This window comes from Lissotriton helveticus, chromosome 9 (genome assembly GCF_964261635.1).
Source record: "Lissotriton helveticus chromosome 9, aLisHel1.1, whole genome shotgun sequence".
In the NCBI taxonomy this organism is placed as follows: Eukaryota; Metazoa; Chordata; class Amphibia; order Caudata; family Salamandridae; genus Lissotriton; species Lissotriton helveticus.
Window position 1 is genome coordinate 314,542,690 of NC_136070.1, and position 19,201 is coordinate 314,561,890.

General features: G+C 40.4%; 1 long non-coding RNA gene across 1 annotated transcript in view; it reads right to left on the reverse strand.

Moving 5' to 3' along the window:
• LOC144780835 (uncharacterized) overlaps positions 1-19,201 on the reverse strand; it is a 431,615-nt gene that overhangs the window by 23,417 nt on the left and 388,997 nt on the right. The gene's annotated exons all lie outside the window — the stretch shown is intronic.

The following is a 19,201-nucleotide window of genomic DNA, read 5'->3' on the forward strand; positions in this document are numbered from 1 at the left end:
AAAATTTCCTCCTGGATACATAGTTTTGAACAAGGAAATGTATTATGAGTAGACCAGCTGTAACCGCTAGATGATGAGAAATAAGCAACATTGAAAGCTGCAATGTAGAGCCATTGTGTTTTGGATGAGACGACGGGGAGTATTCCTGTTCCCATATGAGTACGGAAAGATGATTAACTGGTTAAAGGAGGAAAACCATAGGATTACGTCAGTCAAGCATATTTTTTATTCTCAAACCCGCTGTCTGCCCTCGTGTCCTCTGATCAAATAATACTCTTGTCAGCCCTGCGCTGCTGTGGCACTGGTTCTTGCAATCCCCAATTAATTTAAATCAATTCTAGTCATAACTTGTTGTAAAAAATTCTGTACGTATTAAGTAAATATAACTTTTTGTTTAGGTATGATTTTTTAAATACAATGTAAAACATACATTTAATGTAATTTCATATATTTAAATTAGTTAAATATATTATTCCAAATTAAGAAAAGAGTGCTGAGCATTTTCTTTATTTTAGTCTACATTTAAAATAAATGTATACAAAATAATTTACATTACCATTCAGCATTAAAATACTTTTACTATTTTAAGTTTAATACATTTTTTTTATTTTCTCTATACTTTACCATTGTGAGATATCCATCCTGGTGACTCTGCCTACTTTTGAAAATTGACTAGCAGCTCGGTGGAGGCTTGTATGTCTTCACTTTGTAGTACATTCACACTCAGAAATGGCGAATAGCCAAAAGTAGTACATTTACTGCAAAGCATAAGTGTAAATTCTGAAATGTAGATTTATTCATGTGTTAATTTACCTTTGTGAATAGGCCCTAATGTGTTCATTCGTTCAGTAATTTTGATGTGTCCAACTGACAACACACTTTTAAGGCAACCTTGGGTAGATGGCTAAGGACAGACATTTCTTATACTCCAGCACATCTGGAATTCCAGGGAGCATTCAAGATGGACGTAAAAGGGGATGGTGGCTTTATGGGCAGAGGGGAATCAAGTTTCTATCCGTAGACAGAGCACTTGTGCAGCATCTTCAACCTTTATACTCATTAGAGAAGTGTATTGTTGAGTGTGCCTTGGCTTGGTGTGTTTTTGGTAAATAGCAATTGTGAGAAAGCATATGATTTAAGTGTAACATGATAGAGTAAAGAATATGATGAAGAAAGGGATGTAGAGGTAATAGCTAGAATAATTACAGGAAGTCTTTGTAACTCTAATTTTCTGAATCTCCCATCTTCATCCCAGTACTTAGGATAACACTTTCTCAGAGGTCTCTTCATCAATGCTCGTTGATCAAGAAATTATTAAAGTGGAAGTGCTCTTTAAGACCCAGATAGTGGGTCTGGGTGAGGGTAACTGTTGGTCTTGGACATTTTTGCGGAGTCATCGCCAAACCTTTTTGCCTTCTCCTTCCTGTTTTCTGAAACCGTTTAGGTTGGCTTTTATGACTCTGTGCACTTTGCAACTGCTAATCATTCTGAAAGTGCCTGTACTCTATCCCTAAAACAAGAGCACATTGGCTCACATCCAATTGGCACATTTAGTTTACTTGCAAGTCCCTAGTAAAAGGGTAGTACATGTAACCAGGGCAGGTATATGAAATGGTAAATGTAAATAAATGTCGGAATTTGTAAAGCGCACAGCTACCTACACCGGAGGTGTCCCGGCGCTGTCCGTATACCGCTTAGGAACCCTTCCTGGCTTTCCTGGGAAATGTCCACTCCTGGGCACCCCCCAGGTGCAGCCAGGCATCCCAGCGCTTTTGGGGCCGTTGTGGAGACTAAGCAAGCTATTGCCCAGAGTTGCAGCGTGGGACCCATGATCAGAACAGGCACTGAGGCGAGAATATCCAGTCAGGGGAATTAATGAGCCGGAGACCCGTCGAGGCGGGAATCAAACCCTGGTCCCTGGCCAGAGCTCTGCATCAAGGTCTGCCTGCTCTAACCATTGAGCCACACTTCTCCAAATGGTACTGATGGGCCTGCAGCACCTACTGTACCATCCAGTTAAGTAGCATTTTAAAACATGTTTTGTGCCTGCCATTGAAGCCTGTGTGTGCAGTTTTAAAAGTGTCACTTCTACCTGGCAAACCAAATCTTTCACCGGTCATAAACCTGTCATGAGTCGCTAATTACGTTTCATATACTATCATAATTCAGGGGAAAAAATAACCAAGAGAGTATTCAGATATTTGTTTCTTTCTATGTCGTCGGTATTTCAGTTCATTGTCTAGCAGTTGACAACTACAATTCCCAGGGATCCTGAGTCCATCACATGGAAACTGCGTGGGTCAAAACAAGGTTGTGCGCGCTATTTCCTGCTCGGTATTGAGAGGAAATTCTATGCAGCAGGACATTTACAAGCGACTCAATGAAGTCATCAACGGTATTCATTCACAGACGGTCATTGGAGAGGTGAGACCTCTCTCTCTCTCTTTACACACCACATTGCAGGAATTCTGTCCATCTCCGGTTGCAGCCAGGAGTGTTTCTTTATTTAATTCAGCCACCAATACCGGTAGGACTTGGTGCTCCAGGCAGGCACCTGGAAATGCTGGTGTTCTTTTAATTCACTGCAGGCTCTCACTTTAGTTGACTTGGTGCTATGGAAGCACATCCTGGAGTGACTTTCTTTTTTCTGTTCCTCATTGACTGTGATCTAAGTGATCTCAGTATCGCTTGTGCTGGCTAATGGTGAGAAATATTGCAGGGATAAACGAAGTGTTCTGCAGTTGGACTATGTTTTGGCATGAAAGTAATGCCATTCGCAATAATGGATTAATTATACACAGAATTCCCCAGTGTTTATTAGTGGGAACCTTTGGGAGTGAGAAATAATTGATGATGGCTACATACCCAGGTAAACTGATATTGGGGAGTTTATGTTTTTGTTTATGAATTTGAAGGAACAGGGGTGGATGCTCTTTACTATTTGAGCTCCCTCATTCTTGTCTTTTTAGACTTCCCTGCCAGCTGTTCTTATCCCCACTACCATACCCTTCACCTAGCCATTCCATCACACTGTATCCTTTGGACAACCTTCAGGGGTTTGGTCTTGTCTGGTAGCGGGCCCTTCTGAGCAACACAACACTCTTCCTTCCTTCCTTTATAATACCTTCCTTTATAATACATATAAATCACTTGTAGTATAGGCCCTAAATAACCCATAGGGCAGGGTGCAGTGACTTTCAAAAGTAGGACATCTACATTTAACTTTTGTAGTCCTGATAGTGAAAAAATCTTACATTCATTTTTTGCTACTGCTAGACCTGCCTCTTCCATAGAATAATATGGGTTTACCTTATTACATTTAAAAAGTGTTAACTTTCAGGTAGGAATGTCAAGTTTGGTGTCTAACTAACTATAATTTAAAACCCTCTTTATTGGTAAAGTTGGATTTTAAGTCACACTTTTGAAAATGGCACTTTTAGAACGTTTGCATTTTCTTATTCTAACCATTTGGTGCCTGCAGTCTGTGTCCTGGGTCACGTGACTAGGAGCATCAGGCAGTTAGTATTTGTATATTGCTTGCAGAGAATGAGACAAGAGAGGAATGGGTATTGTCAGGTGGAGCCATTTGAACTTTATTGAGGGAGAGGAAATGTCACCTAACACACTTGCATATCACAAAGACTCTGCCAGAGCACACTAAACAAGGATTTGACACTATTCTTTTGATAAGCTGGTGCCAGGGCAGGGAGGCAGGAAATTCCAAGCACCTTTTGGTGTAGAAGCCTATAGAGGTGTCTCCTACTTCAAAGTGGGCACCAGGTATACATAATGAAGACTCAGCCTCTGGACCTGTGGAAGACTCAGAAGGACTGCTGTGCTGATCTGCAAGAAGGGCAGCTACTCTGTTGTGCTGCTGCCTAAGTAAAAAAGGACTCGATCTGCACCTTCAACCCGGACCACCAGAGTGACTCCAAGGACTAGTTGTTTGGCTTCCTGATCACATCCCCAGGGACAGGAAAGGCTTCAATCACCTTGAAACCAGCACCTGGAGTCTGTCTGCTCTGAGTCCTACCCTCCAAATAGTGATTCCACCAGTCCAGGACCCTTGGAAGTGGGTCTGAAGGTGCTCTGCCAGCCCAGCATTGGTCCTGTAAGCAGAACACACAAACACAATGCCTCTCCTAGCAGACACATTTTAACCACCGCTGCACAGAGCATGCCTGATGCAGGACCTCGAATCACAGCCCACAGACACCTTGGGACCGCCCCTGTGCAACACATCTTCAATCCAACCCTTTGCCGATGGCATCCTTGACAATGACACAAGACTTCGCACTGAAGCCCCACAGTTTCCTTAGAACCACTGCTGTGCAACGCATTATTGATGCAGGACTTTACATCGCAAGCCTTTCGTTGGCCGGGTCCTTGATGCAGCTGACCCAGCCAACTACAGACCAATTGCAAGACTCCAGTTGCCTGCAAAAATACTTGAGAAAATTTTAAATAGGGAACTTTCCACTTACATTTTAAACAACAACGTCTTAGACCACAGCCAATTTGGTTTCCGGTCATGCCACAGCACTGAGACAGCCCTGATTAAGACCACAGAGGAAATTCACATCGCATTAGATGGCGGTGGATCGGCGGCTCTTATCCTCCTTCACCTGACCACGGCATTTGATACTGTGGACCACACCTTACTGATAGAATGGCTGAAGACTATTGGTCTAGGAGATTTTAAATCTGCATCTTTTATTCTGCCTTGTGGGGTGCCGCAGGGCTCTTCATTGAGCCCTATGCTTTTTAATATTTATGTATCTGAATTAGCACCTTTGATCAGAAGTTTTGATCTAATACCGACCTTGTATGCAGACGACACTCAAGTGATCATTTCAACCATAGACAAGAATGTTGACCACTCTATCAAACTGCATGATTGCATGGTCACCCTGAGCAATTGGATGAGCAGGCATTGCTTGAAGTTTAACTCGAGAAAAACCGAGGTAGTGCTTTTTGGAAAACTTTATCCCCTTTGGTCCCCAGTTTGATGGCCAAGTACATTGGGCCCCCTTCCTACACCGGGAGTAAAGGCAAAACATTTGGGGGTCAGAATAGATGAGAAGATTAATTTTAAATCGCAGAATTCTAAGGTGATGTCTTCCGCGATCTTGACCATTAGAACAGTGGGTAAAATTCTTCCATTTATTCCGAAAAACACAAAGACAATTGTTTTAAACTCTGGTTTTATCTAAGTTGGAATATTGTAATGCTTTATATACAAACCTACTGTCTAATCAACTTAGAAGATTACAAACGGTACAGAATGCTGCTGCCAGATTGTTGCTAGATGTCCCTAAACATCAGTCCATTAGGGACGGGATACGAGAGCTACACTGGCTGCCACTCGCCCAATGTGTGAAATTCAAGGCACTTTGTATAGCAAACAAGGCACTTTACAGAGAAGGTCCACGATTTCTATGGCGTTCTTTTAGTTTGTACTCCCCCAGCAGACTATTACGTTCGGCCAATGCCTTTCTGATGCCCACCTCCAGAGTCAAGACGGTGAACTGGGGGGAGAGGAGCTTCAGACATAGCACCATTAGGCTATGAAATTATCTTCCGCTTGCTCTTAGTAAGATATCTTCTCTGCCTGAGTTCAGGAAAAATTTCAAAACATGGCTTTTCAGGAACTAGTTTCCCTCCACAGTATGTTGTCCGTAAGCGCCTAGACACCTAATGGTATTAGTGAGCTATAAAAATTGTTATAACATAACATAACATGACATCCATGATGATGACACCGGATTTTACATCACTCCCCTGCTGTTTCCTTGGATCTGCCGTTGCGTAATGCATCCTTGATGTGGGATCTCACAACGCTCTGCATCCCACACTCCATGGTGGTCGTCCTAAACTTGTGACTTTGTCCCAGTCCAGAACAACTACTTAACCACAGTCAGCCCGTTGTGCTTGAGGAGACTATTTTCACTTGACTACTGTTTGGATGTTTGTCGTTTTGGTCTGAAATTATTCATTACATTTTACTCTATTTAATATGGTGATGGATTTTTCTTGTGTTGTGCTTTCAATTTATTACTGTTTGAAGAGCTGCATAAATACTTTACACTTTGCCTCTAAATTAAGCCTAACTGCTTCATGCCAGTCTACCAGAGTTGTAAGCACAGGTTAATTTGGTGCTTGCTTTTGACTTCACCTCGACAGGAATTGTGGTTGCTGCTTGAGAAGGGTTTAAGCTACTTCAACCAGTAACCCCATTTCCTACAGCAAGATAAAAGAATTAGAATAAAAGAAAATGATTGGAAAGTAAGCTGAATTGGAAGGGCATGGCCTTTCAGCTTATGGAGTAAGTACTGGAAAAAGAAAGGAACATTTTAAATAATGAAGATTACCAGCAAGTAATACTGGCATTAGGCAGACTTACTGCTGATCTAAATAGCATGACATTAGTATCCCAACAGCATTTCCAATGGCATCCTGTATGCTTAGAACTGCTACTAAAACCATGCCAGTCTGACAATGACAGATATGTAAATGCCCCTCACTTTCTACTAGACAGTACTGATGAGCGAGGTACATTTCTATGTGACTGCTAATAAAGGATCATTATAAGGTGCCTAATGCCTGGATTCTAGTATCTGGCTACAGGTCTTGCCATTTTGGCAGCGCAGACCGTCCCTGTCCATTTTCCCATAAAGCAGTTCCTGCCTAACAGATGGAGGTAACTTGTGATGAAAAATATCCACTGGATCCATGGGTTAAATTGGGCAGCATGACTGCCATTAGAATGGCAGGGCGGTTTAAGCTTGTGCGACAAAATGCTTCAAATGATACCCTACCTGTTATTAAATAAACAACATTAACTTGACAGCGGTGTCTGAATAATGTGCATGTGTCAATCAATACTCCACCCAGCTGACCAGGGGCAGTGTCACGATGAGTTTCAAGGGCGCAGAGCTGGGCAGTGTGTAAATTGAATTCATTTAACCTGATTATTCTCCGAGTTGGTGCACTACTTTGGACAGCACCGTGTCTGATCTGTACAGGCTGAAAATCAAGCCCTAACTGGGAGAAATATCACCTTACAGATTGCAGGTGCATACAAACAGGCACTGGGCTCTGTGCTGAGCCAGGGCAGAGCATCATAGGTCCTCAAGGGGACCTATTTGTAATGTCTCTAATGCGTACACCATCCTTTTCTTATCAAATTTCTCCTCAATTTAAAATAGAAACCTCAATAAGAGGCATGCAAACCAGGTATTTCACTTGTTAGTTTTTCTCTAGTTTGTTATTATTTTGTGGTTTAGAAAGTGAACTTCTTGAGTTGTCATTCAGTTACAGCAATATTTTTGAAATTTAAATGTTAAGGATATTTAAAAATTGCAAAAACAAAGGCAATGATACAACCGTGGGTAATACACATTATTTTACAAAATTCTGAACATCTGAAAGAAACAAAACGGTTTGGAGTCAAAAATGGACTCACCGTCGCCCTCTGTTCTACATTTCACAAAGAGCTCTGACAGTAATCAATAGGGCACTGGAAGGGTCGGCTCTAATCATAGAAAGTAAATTGAAAAATGTTCCACCAAAACCATTCTCGGGATTCAAAGACACAGATGAAGGAGAAAGGGAATTCCCAGAGTTAACAGTGTGCTTGAAAAAAAACTTCAACATCTACCCTAGCAGCAGAGAAATATTTCAGTCTTGCTGTTCTATAGTGCTTTTGGTCAATTTTTGTGAGCATCGGCCCATCGGTGCGCTTGACTGACTTTAGTTAGCTGCCAGAGGCACTCTATAGTATTTTGAAAAAGAGAATGAAATAACAATCTTTTTACTAGCTTATGTTGTGCTCTTAAAGAAGAATTGATAATGGTTAATTAAAATATATTTTAGAGACAGTGGTGAATATCTCATCTTACAGTATTGCAAGTGCCGTAGGCTATAATGCACTTGTAATAATGGGGATGGGACAGGCCCCATGTTTGTAACCAAGTCTACCATCCGCCAACCCCCAAATAAGGTCCAGTATCAACGAAGATTAGTAACTTAATCAGAGCTAATAATTGATCAGATTGACGTTGTGCAACATCACTCTAATCCATATTCACACTTACATAAAGATTCGAGGCGGGATTGATATCCTGAACATGGATGCTTAACACCTAGCAATTGTAAGAGTCACCATAGAGTAAGGCAGGTGTCACTGCTTCTGGGTTTGTAGTAAGCAATTCAAAATGTATTAGCCTCTTGACGTCCCTCCATAATTGGACGTCCTCATGGAGTTATCAGAAATACGAGGAAGTGTTAAATGTCTCATTTAGAGGTAGATTGTGATTGGACACAGGACATAACATGGAAGATGTTCTGTCCCGTGCACTCCGTTCTTTACCACAGGTCTTTTTAGTAGGCAGAGTAACATGATGAAATTAAGAAAGAAGAAGCAGAACTGTGATCTAGTCAGCAGGCTGCCCTTTAAAGAATGCCAAAATAACTACTGTCTGACCATATTTTAGGATAACTGCCTCAATTCGACAAAACATATTTATTATATTGACAAAGAACGAACACAACAAAACAGAAAGTCCACAGTATGTGCAGAACATGTTGCAGAAATGCTGCAACTGGAAGAGTGTGACAAAATGTAGTAAAAATGTCCAACACTAAGCTTTTCAAAATATTGATCTTAAATAACACAGATAAGCTGTGTTTGCTCTGATATACTTCCAAAGAGAGCGGAGAGGTCAGATGAGATACAAAATGCATTATTATTTGCGCCCTGCAAATTATTTTATGCAAGCAAAATGTCGTGCAATTTTCTTGCCAAGTTGCTTGCATTTTCCTTTGTTTTAGTTCATGTCATGTAATTTTCAACTGTCCCATACGCTGTAATTTGCCACGCTAGTGAGACATTTTGTATTTGAATCAATATTCCGCCGGTATTTTTAGTACAGTTTTCACGCAGAATTTGGACAAAATGCACGTTGCATAACAGATGTAATTGGCACTCATACATTTATTACAACAGCAAAAAAAAATCTGCTACAATTCCCAAATTATAATTTTGCTATTTCCAAAAAGAGGGTAGCCAAAAGCTCTGTTGACATGCAACTCAGCCACCTTTGGTAAGGCTAGTTACATGTCTTCACTTCACCAGAGTGTTCTGGAATTCAGTAATTTACAATCACAACTTAATAACGCTAAGGGATAGATAACCGGGGATTAAAATAAAGAGAGATATACATTAATACAAAGTATAAGCTAGTTTCAAACAAAGGCCATCCATCAAAAGCATCTACAGTGGAAAATGTAAATTTAAATTGACTTTAAGTGTATTTTAAAAAGATCTTAAAAAGCCAGACTAGAGTGACCACAGTTTTAATGCCAATACCCAATACATTCAAAAAGCATAGAAGTAGGACTAAAATTTGGAATTGACTGAAGGGTGCAGAATGACTTAATTGATAGCAGTCATACCTTCAAAAATACAGACACTGAAGCCCTGATTATGATGTCGGGCAGACCGTTGCGGAATGGGAACCGACCGACCTCAGGTCAGCGATTCTGACTGCATCATTCGGATGCGACTGCACACAGTGCGGTCTGAAACATCCATTTTTCTATGGTAGTCTGAGCGGCGGGCAGAAATCGTCCACAGCATAAGCTTCCATAGAAAAATGGATGTTTCCAAACATCACAGTGCCTGCCACATGGTGCAGGGATGTTGGTGCCCCCCAGGGCCAAATGCTGAGGGCCAGGGGGGGAAGAGTCAGTTTCCGTCAGCCAATCCATGTCGGAAAGGCAGACATGGATTGGCTGTCAGAAACTAACATTATAATTCCCACTACGGAAACGCCATCCATAAGGGATTATGAGGTCTGTCTGACAGGCCGACGGGCTCCTTGAGCCCGTCTAAACATCGTTGGATTCACCGGCTGGTTTAAACTCTGGCCTTGTAATTTTTATAAGGATGTCGTACTTTAAACCTACAATCTCAGTCGGAAAGCCTTCGACCAGCTGTCGGAAGCTTTCTGACTGACATTGTAATTAGGCCCTGAGGCAATAAATGGAGTTAAATTCACCTTTTGACAACAGTAATATATGTGTAAATGATATTACTTTCTGGTAGGTGTTGCTAACTAATTCTCTACTGGAAAACATGCCTCCCTATGTGTTCAGGCAAAACTTTCTGATAACCGGGACATGTGGTAGATTTACTGTTTCCACTCCAATCTAAGCAACATATTTGATTATGGAGCGGTCAGGTTTATTATTCCCACTCCAACGTACGCAACAGCAGGGAAAGAATTGAACTATAGAGTAGTTTACAATTCCCACTCCGCCATATTGAAAAGTAGGCAAAGTATTCGACTTTGGAGGGATCTGATTTACTATTCCAACTTCAATTTAAGAAACAGGAGAAAAAGTGTGGGACTTTGGAGGGGTCGAATTTATTATTCCCAATCCTATTTATTTTGAAACATTTATATAGACCAAAACTAAATATTTAAATGTATTTAAAATAAATTATAAATATATTACAATTAAAATAAAACAAATAACATTACATTTAAAAAATGCTCATTTTAAAATACAAATAAACAAATAAAAAAATGCTAAACATATTTTAAACTAAAACACTTCGGCCCACATGCATCAAGCATTTTTGGAGTCGCAAACGGTGCGATTCCTTAAAATCGTCCGTTTGCGATTCCAAAAGTGCTTTTTGGCATGCATGAAGCAATTTTTGAATTCGTAACTTTTTTGCGAGTTCTAACATTGCGATTGCTTTTAAGAAGTCGCAAATGTGCGATTTCTTTAAAGCAATGCATCATTACTTTTAAAAGTGCGAAATCGCAATTAGGGTGTCAAATTTACCGAGTAGTTGAACCACTCGGTAAATGTGGAAAAAGTGTTTAAAATGCTGAAAATGCTTTTTTTTCAACATTCATGTTACGGACACACATGTCCTTAGGACATGTCTGTGTGAAACATGATGCGAAAAATACATTTCAGGGGTGCATGGGGGGGTCCCCTGCACCCATGAAATTTTCAAAGTGCCACTCGCAATTTGCTAATGCCTTCCCATTGACTCCTATGGGCCTTTTGGCCCATAGGAATCAATGGGAATTGCGAAAATTAACTTAAGAATTCGGTATTTATTTGGGATTCGGTAAAAATTGCGATTTTTACCGAATCACAAATGAATACCGAAAAAAATTATGCATAGCATTTTGCAATTCTTAATTTGCGATTCGTTATTTTTCGCAAATTAAGAAGTGCAAAATGTCTCAATGATGCATGTGCCCCAACATTCCTTAAAATCATAAAACAAAAAACACTTGCAAGCAATTAAAGTATTAATATCGAATTAAATATGAAATAAAACAAACAAATTTGAAACGAAAAAATATAAAACAAATCAAGAGAATGGAATATTTAGATGGCTAATTATTCAATGTATTAATTTTTAATTAAAAAACAAAATGACATAACTAGAATTTCCCACTCCCAGTCCCCTACAAACCCTACAATCTCAACAACCCACTACTAAAATACCCATTTCCAATAAAATGTTAAAATACATGAAATGTCATATTTAAACTTACAAACGATACTAAAGTAAACAAAACACAAACATTATAATGCTAGTAATGTATAATAGTAAACTAACTAATATTCACCAAACTGATTAAAATCTATATGTTAGACAATTATATTAAATGAAAGAATATCATATCCAATTATATTTGAACAAAATATTAAACACATAAAAAACAATATTCTCACTTTCAATATTAAGTCCTAAAATATCTGGTCACTATATATTTCAGGTGCAGTATTGTACGTCTTGATTGGCCATCCTTTACTAGAAAGGAGGTCCTTTCCCCTCAGGGGCAATAAATAGCTAGTTTTTGGTCCTGATGAAATACGGACTGACCCTTTGGGCAATCAAGGTATGAAACTTGTCGACCTCACTTTGTTGTTAGCTGTCCAGGTACATGACTGAATGACAGAACCACTGTTTTTATTTAGTCCTGGGGCCCTTACCCCATACCATAAATAATTGTTCATAGGGCACCAGAGTCTATTTTAGACACACTTCACTTTCCACTAGACACACTTCCGCATGGTTCCCTCACATGCATTCACCTAAATGGCATATTTGGATCATAAGATCTCTGACAAAGAGGACACTGGTCTGTCAGGCATTGCAGTGCCGGCACGACGAGGAGCACCCAGTGATGCAGCATGACACCCCAAAAGGTGTGTGAGGGCATTAAGATCTGACCTTCTGGTCTCCTTGTGACAGTACCTTGTTGTTTCACCACCTTGTGATCACTTTGCTTATGAGGAACTACTCCTACTTTGATGGTTGGTCACTATATTTTTAAGCCACAGTATTTTGGAGGTCATATCTTGGTACAACAGCAATATTTCCCCCTTCTATGCTTGTTCTCAGAATACAGAAGCTGTTAGCAGGCACAGATTGCAATTAAAGTCTAAAGATGTTTCCACACCTTTCGTTGACCTCAGTTGGAAGTCACAGTAAAAACTTTTTGTAAAAAAATCCCACACTTTTATAAACATAATACATGAGAAATCTAGTTCAGGTGGTCCCAGTGCAATCAGAAGTTACGAGCTTCAGTTGTATCATCTGGTTTCATCGATCTCACATCTCCTGGCACCCCTTTACTATGAATCCTCAAATTGTGAAACAAGTACTCCTGAACAAATTTGACTGTCAGGGTAGCAAGGCCAAACAATTCAAGATTTACTCAGTGAGGTGCTGTGGGGGTAGTAATGAATATTTCTGCAATATCTCAAATACATCTCAATACATTGTTGTGCAGTCAGTGCTTATTCTTTTATATTGTAAACGTCTTTTAACACACACGCACACACAACTAAATTCTAAGCATAAAATAACAAATATTTACAAAATGGAAGGTGTAAAAATCATGTGAGCCCCATTCTAAACTATGTAAAGTGCAAAATACATACTTTAGAACACTGTCACAGTGGACAACTAATCCACTTACCCCAGAGGAGTGCCTGTAGGTCTGATGCACTTTGAACCATTGTTGTAAAGCAGTCCCTAACCCCCACAACCACAATACACTTAAAAGTGCATATTACAAACCATACAAATATTAGAGGTCAAGACCTCTGGCTTTTCTAAGTGTCTACACAATGTTAAAATCAGTCCTACAGTTTTTTATAATACTTATTCCATTTTATAATATAAGTTAGTTAGTTTACCAACAGTCACCAGATTGATCATTGATTACCATGACCTACTGGTTTTATTGCACTTTTTATATCAACAGAAAAATGAACAAGGTTTTAACAACAATGAACATTCTTTATTTATATTAGATTGCCAAGCCATCCCTCAGGAGTCACAACACATAGGGCCAGATTCACCAATTTAAGTTACTCTTTAAAGTAAGTTTATACTTTGTAGTAAGTATACTACTTCTCGTAGTCACAAACTACTATTGTAAACGTACTGCAAAAGTTGAAGTTACATGTCTCCACCCCCAGAGTAATTGGTTTTCTTTTGTGTGGGTGGGTGATGTCCCTATCAAAACATATTACAAAGTGTGGTTTGCGAATCAGGCCCGTAGATTCTAACACTCTCAGAACAACACCGAATGAAATTACTTGAACAATACCCCAGTTTCTCCCATGGTCTCTAATTCTTCTCCTTTAGAGATTCAGGGTGGCACTTTCTCTTTGCATTAAGAGGACATGTGTCAGGCCACTCTAGCCCCTAGAGCTAGAAAAAAACATTATAGATACTCCTGCTTTTATGCAAACACCGCAAGAGAAAATATGTTACTTTCTTAATTCATATGGGGCTTTAGGTGCTTTCCTTCAACAGAAGCCTTCTTTTAAAGCACTTTTGATTTGGAGGCTGTTGGGTCAGGGAAATATTTACTTTTCTCTTTTTATTTTTTCATTATTTGATGCAGCCTGCCTCCAGCTGTTTTACTTCTTGGAATATCATACCTTGAACATGAATGCCCACCCCTTCATGTTGCACCTGTGCATAAACAGGGCATACCTCAAAGTGGTCTTCTCTCACTACACATTCTCACTAGCTCACTCACCCTGCTGGTATACTGCAGTCCTTTTCCAGAAACTGAGAAAACCTACCCTGCTCATTCCCTGCTCACCCTGTCCACCTATACCGTATTGTGTGTGGAGTAGATGAAGTGTTCATCTTGTTCCTGGAGCCTCTAATGAGGGATGACTTTTCAAACAGTGGAGCTCCACTTTTGGTCTGCCAAGGGACCCAGTGCTTCACAGGGATTTTAAGAGGTAATCAATAACCCCACTTGGGATTTCTTCACTGTTGTAAGAGCCTCAGGGATTCGGGCTCCAACATCAATGAAGAAAATGATGTACATGAGCCAAATTCTTTATAATATACTTGCCAGTTTTGGGACATTTGTAACAGTGTTTTTTTCACAGTACTCCTTGTAGCATGCTCCAGCAATCCAGCGTAATTGTCTGGAGCCTCCTGACCCCCACAATTTTGAATAGGTATTTCTGATACCATTCAAAAACCTCTGGCTGATGTTTTCTACACCTTATAAGCTTTTTTGATAAATGAGTGTGCATCTGCTCTCCATTACTGCCTTGATGGTCCTCTAACCCTGGGTCTTCTTGGCAGCAGAACTACAATGTGCTCCATGTTAGACATTCTCTTCTTTTGCACTTGCAGGACTGTCAGGGCTTCTACTGCTTGCAGACTGTCTGTGTATGCTGCAAGAACCTGTAATGCCGATTGCTGGGGCACCAATGACAACACAAGTCCATAGCAAACAAGACTACCCTGTCATTTATGGTGTCCAGCAAATTCATTCTCTACTATCCCTGATATGAATTCAGGGGTCTAGTCAACGAGTCCTGGAGAGAGTCATGTTCTTAAGCTGCCTTCTCCCCTTAAACATGATGACATTTGACACACATTCATATGCATGCACACACAGCATAACATTCCTCAAACTCACTTTGTTTACCATGCCACTTCGTAAGTACTCTATCAGAACATCTTGAGCATTCTGTAAAAGAGCTAGGTTCAGAACCCAAAGTATTGTTATTTGTTTTTGGCTGCTCGGTGACAGTAGAATAAACAATCGCGGCCTGACTGGAGCTTCGGTATGATAAGATTGAGGATATTATTAGGTATTTTTCATCAAGCCTTTGTTTATGTAAAGGAGCATTTCGCTGGCACTGTGAGGTCGGTCCATGCCAGGATTCCAGGTCAGCTAATTCCTGTCACTTCATGTGAGGGATGCTGTCCAACTCTACACCAAGACAGGCAACTTGCTGACACCCACAGGTAATGGGATTTAGACCACCCAACAGTGATTTGGCAGATCCACTCACCCTAGACACAATAGGGTAGAGTGTAATAGGTAGTAGTACACTTTAGTACAGTACTTCTATGCAAGTATAAAATTTTCCTGTAAGAAGCAATATAGTTGAATTGTTCATATTTTTCACAATTCCTGTAATGCTCATCATGTCATTCTCAGGCACATGCATCAAAAGAAAAACCGGTTGCAAACTGGCAGATTCTCGGAATCTGCCCCTTTGCCGCCAGTATTTTTGCATTTGGGATGCATCATCCGAAATGAAAAAATCGCAATTTAAGTAATCTCTAAATTGCGATGACTTAAATTGTAATTGCATTTAAGGAATCGCAAATTGAGATTCCTTCATTGCAATCTATTAAAGTAAAAAAATAGAGATTTCGCTAATAGGAGTAGCAAATTACCATCAATTTGTACTTGATGGTAATTAGCAAAAACTTTAAAAAAGTTTAATTTTACACACACACATGCCCTTGGGGCACGTCTTGTGCAAGATGTACTCATATGCAGATTTCCGAGGTGCAACAGGGTGTCCTTTTGACACCCTTGCACCCTTGAAATTGCATGCGCAATTTGCGATTACCTATTGGGTACTCTTAAATTGCGAATGTGATTCCCATTAATTCCTATAGGCCTCTAGGCCCATAGGAAGAAATGGAAAGACATTCCTTAATTGCGACTCGCACTTTGCGAGTCACAATTAAGGAATGGTTAAAAATCGCTATTTTGGTGCCAATTTCTACATGCATAGGCTTTAGCGATTCCTTAATTGCGATTCTTTAATAATCACAATTAAGGAATCGCAAAAGTCTACCTTGATGCATGTACCTGTCTGTTTCCTTCTATAAATCATGGCTGCACAAATATTTTACTCTAGGATCACAATGCTTCTATAAATATAGAAATGCTTTACAGTGTATTTCTTGTGTATCTCTTTGGGTATGAGTAAGTGGCTGAGCGAGAGGGTGCTAGATCTGTTACCAGGGCCGGACTGGGAACCAAAACCGGCCCTGGCAAAGTGCTCGGCCGGCCCCCCTCCCCACTTGGGGGGGGTTGGAGGTGCCGCAGAGCTCTTTGCCGGGGCCGGTTTTCGGCCGATTTTGTTGCAGGGCCGATTTTGCAGCTATGGGGATCAGGGTTGTCATGTTCTCAGGGTGCATATCCATTTGATACCCTGTAAGGTAGGGGTACAGATGTTGCACCGTGAGCTAGCAGGACTATAGGCCAACATATCCTCAGGGGTGCTCCCAATTAGTCTTGCACCAGTCCAATGTTAAGGCTGTCCAACAAGCGCACACCTTGTCATAAAGTATAAGCTGTAGTGACCTCTGATATGCCACATGTGCTGTTCATTCAGATTTTTCAGCATGGATGAGCTTCTGTTACTAAAAATCAGTGCGAGCACCGAGATGTGCCTAATTCTGCCCATTTGTGGAACTTTGCGGAATCTTGCAGGATTTTCATATAATTCAACAGAATTCCACAGAGTGGAACTCCTTGAGTTCCACCCACCCCCAGCATCCTGCAGTATGTGCTATCATAGCAAAAAACACACCAAGTTTGAAGGAAAATTCAAGCTACCTTGTAGAGCCTTGTAGAAACTTTGTGGCAACTATTGGAGCCCATGATGTAACTCGATTTTTCAAATATGGTGAGGTGAGTACTCAGCAAGCAAGAAAAGCACCACCTCCATCAAAACACGGGTGACCTCAAGGAACCTTGTGAAGAAAACGGTGGTGACTGCCAAAGTCTCAGATCGGACACAATTTATAAAGCTGACTAGAGTCATTGATCTCAGCATTCCTTATGCAGTCCTGACGAAAACTCCATCCAATGATCAAGTGTCACTTTTTGTACCAGAAGATTGGGCTGGTCATATTCAATGGAACCCAAAACTACCCAGTAAAAAAAAGACGACATTTTTGGACGGATAGTCTTTTGCACAAGCACTTTCTCACTGAGCATGGAGCACCTTGTTCAATTATATTGCTTAGGTAGTGGACTGAACTGTTGTTAGACATTGGGCCAGATTCACACGGGAAAATGTACACTTTTGTGCAAGTTTACGAATGTTTGCTATTAACAAAGGTATTTTACTACTAGGATCTTTATGACTGCAGAGGATTTGCACACCTTTTTATGGGGGAATTTCACCTCCTAGAGTGGCCTCATCATGATCAGTTACAGTTACAAAGAATAAACTTCATCCTTCCTCACTTTGATCTGACCATCCAGGACTCATGTAGGAAGTTTTGTTACTGGCTGTTAGAGCCTTCAGGTGAGGGAGACAAACCATTCTCCACTATGTTCCCCTCATTACTGCACTGTTAATAAATGGCTAGACCTCAAACCCACCACCACAGCATGCAGACTGGCATGGTGTGTGTCAGAATGCACTAACTTTGCAATCCAAATGCAATAGTCACGATGGTATGCTGTGTACTTTACCGAAGCAGCATTTAATCTCACACTGTTACCATACAGTTTCAGAAACTGAGAGAGAAACAAAGAGACAATTGCCGAAATGTCTTGTTGCTTATTTGCGCTTAGTTTGCAGTGAAGAAGCATTGACATACATATAAAAAGAGATCTTTAGAAGGCTATTGTACTGGCCTTAGAGGTTACGTTCTGATATTTTATAAGAGATAACTGTTGACACTCTCTATAATTTCCACTCTCTATTCCGAAATGAAACTTGATATTGCTTCTGAGCTGCAATGCAATTAAGGCTGAAATAGTGACTTTGAGTCACATTTGAGGTTATTAAATGTAGTTTGCTGAAGAGAGCCACCTTTAACATTATTACATTATTTTTGTGATTCTCTTTATATTTATTGTAACAAGTTAATAAAGGTAACATGAAAGGTATTCATTAATATTGCGTATATCATCTAAACTCTTGGTAAGTATATATCTGCTGTCATTAATATCAGCATGCCATACTACAGTAATTCTATATCAACATGATTCCAATCAAGTTTTGGGATAATGATTAGCTGTTAATCCATGAGGAAATAAAAAAGTGCAAGAGTTTTTAACACTAATGGATGAGAAAATTTCAATTGCAGTAGAGTTCATAACTCTTATGGACGGCTCCTTGTGAAAAGTGCAAGCCTATATCTTTTGAAAATGTGATGTGAGATACTTCTTCAGTTTTAAAGATGTCATTCATGGACTTTGAGGAATAGCGGACACCAAGGATTCAAACAGAAAATCAGTAACTATGTATGATAATTGCATAGCATAAATGGTATGGACCACGAGAAACAGACTTTAGGGGCCTGGTTCACAAATGTAAACTTAAACCTGAAGGTCTAAACTTTAGGTCTACATTTACCTTTGTGAATTGGGATCCTGAAGTCTATGTTTAGACTTTAGGTCTAAAATTAGACTTTGAGGCAAAAATTAGGGCCGTATTACGAGTACACCATACCGTGGTGGCGGTCTAACCACCGCCACACTGCGCGCCCGCATGTAGTATTATGAGTGTGGCGGTCAGACCACCACAGGACCACCTGCTCTGCTGAGATCAAGAGTACTGCTGGAACTGTGGTCTGGAAATGGGTAGTAATATGTTGGTTTGTGCCGCTGTGGCACCGCTGAGGATATTGTGAGTTGCCTGTCCACTGTCCATTTCATTGGGGTGAGCCCACCATGAAAAGGGTGGCAGAGGCAACTGAGGGGGCCCCCCGCTCCTGCGACTGAGGGTGCATGCGGGAGGGCACATGTTGCCCCCCCCTGTAATTGCACCCCCTTTCCTGCATGTATGCTACACCATGCAGGAATGTGCTGCAGGCACTGTCACAAAAGCGGACGGCATGTTAGGCTCTCCT